This window comes from Brassica oleracea, chromosome C3 (assembly GCF_000695525.1).
Source record: "Brassica oleracea var. oleracea cultivar TO1000 chromosome C3, BOL, whole genome shotgun sequence".
Lineage (NCBI taxonomy): Eukaryota > Viridiplantae > Streptophyta > Magnoliopsida > Brassicales > Brassicaceae > Brassica > Brassica oleracea.
In genome coordinates this window covers 31,433,759-31,437,516 of record NC_027750.1, presented here as the reverse complement: position 1 = coordinate 31,437,516, position 3,758 = coordinate 31,433,759, and positions in this window count along the sequence as shown.

Here is a 3,758-nt window from a genome sequence, read left to right as displayed (position 1 = left end):
GTGACTTCCCTTGCCATGACCGGAAGTTTGATCGATCCGAGGGTCATTGATGTTGTGCCCAAAAAATCGGTCAGGGGTTTTGGTTCCGGGACGACTTCCCTGAGTTCGATGTTCATTCTCCAGAGAGTGTCGCGGAAAATTACGTTGACCGTGCTGCCTATGTCGATGAGGATTCTTCCCACTTTGAGGTCTCGAATCACCAAGTCGATGACCAGTGGATCGCAGTGAGGTTTATCGAGTCCGACGGTTTCCTCCTCCTCGAAAACACTCGTATCGTTTGGAGCGTTGTCGGTCGGGGACCGAGTCGTCCAGTTAGAACTTGTTTCCGCCTTTTTTCCGTAGGCCTTGATGGATGAAACAGAGTCGCGGTAGAATTGCGATTCTCCGATGATCATGTTTATCCTCCGGCGGGTACTATTGTCTCCATGGTCATCCTGCCTTCCTCCGCGTTTCTCGCCAGACTGGTTTGCGTGTGCGTCCCTCTCGGGAGACTCTTTATCAGTCCTGGGAGGGCGGTCAGAATCCAGGATGATGTCTTTTATGCTAGTGACCCTCGAGAGGTCGCCAGCGAGGAGTTTTGCGGCCAGCCTTGCACCGAGAACTTTGCAGTTCGTAGTGGAATGACCTTTGGTCTGGTGGAACTCGCAGTAGGAGTTATACTTGTACTGGTTCCTGGTCCAGGTGTTTCCGGAGGTCTTTCCTTGTTCGGAATTGATAGTGTAGTTGTGCTCGCCCTAGACGTCTTCTCCCTCGTGGTGGACATACTTGTCGTTTCGAGAGCTTTTCTTTTTTGTGGGCGTCTTCTGCGGGTTGTACTTCTGGGAGAGGATTTTCATCTCCTCTTCCATTATGATGAAGTCTATTGCCTTATGAAGAGCGTCCTGAATCGTTCTCTGTTTTTCGAAGGATATCCGTTGCGGGAATTTCGACCGGTACCAGAGAGTTTTCTTCAGAGCATCGATCGCCACTTTGTCGCTGATCCCGGTGACTCTTGCCATTACTAGCTTGAATCTGTTCATGAACTCGCGAAGTGGCTCGTCTTCTCTTTGAGACAGGCTCCAGAGATCGACGTCCGAGGTTTCTCTGTCCATGAACATGGAATACTGCTTGAGAAACTCTGAAGCACGTTGGCGGAAACTTCCGATGAAATTTCGTTTTAGGCGAGAAAACCATTCGAGCGCGGCTCCTTTGAGGTTTTCGACGAAGAGGAGGCAGTAGCCAGCGTCTCGTTCGCGTTCCTTGAGTTTGCACCTCACCATCACGATCTGGAAAGACTGCAGGTGCGCTTTTGGGTCGGTGGTGCCATCGTAGATGGGAATTTTGATCTTCCCTGGGTCTGAGACGTTGGTATCAGTAATTCGAGCAGTGAACATGGTTTTCCGTGCTTCCTCGAGAAGTCTGTCGGTCTCGGGCGCAGCGCTTGTCGCGTGGTGGATTTGTGATTTCACCGCTTTCACCTCCGCTGCGGTTTTCGCGATGTACCCGCAGAGATCGTGGATCTCATCAGGATTTCTGGCAGCATTGCGAGCTTATCTGTGTTGGCTGCGGTGGATCATGGTCGCTTTTCGGCCAGCTCCTCCTGTTCTACCCAATAGAGGTTTTCTTCTTCCTCGGTCATGGGTCTTTTGAAGGATGCGTCCTGCCGTGCGGACTGGCTTCGCGTTCTTCTTGGGTGGATGTCAGCACCGTCGTCCGAGTGATCGGACTAGTCGCTTATATCCAGGTCGATGCGCTCGATTTCTTCTCCTTCGTTTCTCTCGGTAGGAGGTGGAAGGTTCTCCACAGTTGGCTATGCACCTGGTTGGAGCGTTTCATCAGGGTTTTGGCCTGAGGAAGCCTTATCTGCGTGTGCAGCTTGATTGCCCGGAGTCTCGAAATCAAGTCTTCTACCGTTGCGGGCTCTTGTGGTCCCGTGCGGGGATTTGCTCCTGGCCTTCGCCGTTAAGGTTTCCACCTGTTTTTCGAGGGAGGCCACGAGTTTTCCTTGTTCGTCCGACTTTTTCTAAGCGGAGGCAAACATTTCCTTCATCTTTCTTGAACTGGGAGCTCCTTATTGCGATGATGCAGATGGTATCTTCCCTCTCCACCATTCAAAGGAGAAATAGAGTAGGAATACATGTTCATGTACTTACTTGGGGAAAATGATGTATTTGGAGCAATTTGGAGACTTTTTGAGAGCTTTGCTGGAAACAGAGAGAGTCGATTATTTATCAGAATGTCGACTGACGATTACCAAGAACAATCGATGTGGGAACCGAAATTCACCCCGTCGAGTTTTGTTAATCGGAGGAAAGCCAAGTTAACCTAGCCTTCCCTGAAGGTCCCGGTTATCTGCTGGGCCACACACGACACGATCAATATGAAAGAATAAAATGAAAATGAGAAGAAAAAGAGAATAAGAGGATCTTATTTCCGAATTCGCGTTTGAGCGTGAACAACAAGTAAAGACCTAGGCTACAAGAGCTGTCGGTACGTTCGCTAGTCTAGCGACCTAAATATAAACTAGTTGAGTCGGAGCTCGATTAGTAAAAACGGAAAAAGATGCCTAAATTGCTCTAAGAGCTAAGTTTCTCTGATGTGCTCTGCTCTTCTTCGTCCTAGGTCCTCCTTATATACTCCTCCTTAGGTCGGTTTACCTCTTCTTGGGTCGGATTTGTCGCGAAACGGGCTTTTCCATATTTCCTTCTTCTTTGTTATTATCTTCGGAAATTTGACATTTATCTCTTCCCGCGGATGAGATAAACCGTCATACCAGTCTTTGGGCTTAAGTCTTTTGGGACCATAGATGGGCCGTTGTCGGCAATTCAGACACTCTTTGGGCCGTATCGAGACTTAAGCGTTTTTACGATTTTACTCGCGAAGTAACCGTTGGTATAGGCATGGTTCTTCCAACGGAACCCTGTTAATTCGCATAGCTGAGGCAGTGTTAAATTAACCGTAACCTGATCTACTACGAAGAATAGGAAACCGTTCGAGAGACATAACCTTCCCAACTTCCCGAAGACTTTCGACGATGTTTTTTAGACGGAACATTGGTGTCGTATCCACGGACCCGAAGACTGAGTTACGGAAACTTCAGACGAAGATGCATGGTTATGGGATGGGACCGGGTTCGGAATGGTCCACGGATAATTGGCCGCGCTCGCCGAGCGAGCTGATCCGTGCCACGGTCGAGCTCGCCGGTGACCCGACTGGCAACACGGTCGTGCTCGCCGGGCGAGCTGGCTCGTGTCGCGGCCGAGCTCGCCGACAAATCGACCGGCAACACGGTCGTGCTCGCTGGGCGAGCTGGCTCATGTCGCGGCTGAGCTCGCCGGGCGATCCGTTTCAGCTATTCGTTTTCTCGGCTTTTGAAGTTTTGACTGAGATTCGGTTTTTCTGAGGATTTTCGGACATCGATTCCGTCGTGGCCGATTTTGACCCCAACAAGGTGGCCATGATGTCTTGAACCCCCTGGACTTTGTTGTAAACCGAGACAATAGCTATAACACCGCTTCATTCTCTCACAAAATTAATTTCTCTATTGTGTTCATTTTGGTCGTGAACATTCTTGGTAATCATGAGTGAACTTGGAGAATATAGCATTTCCTTCATTCTCCTAGAAACGGCCCCATTTCACACTCACAAGGTGATTTGCCATTAGTTTTATTTGGAGGAGTATCATGTACTACTCCATTCATATCTCAAAACAATGGACACAAATCATTAAAAGCTAATGTTTATCCTATATTCCTTACATGTAGCACTGTTTAATCATT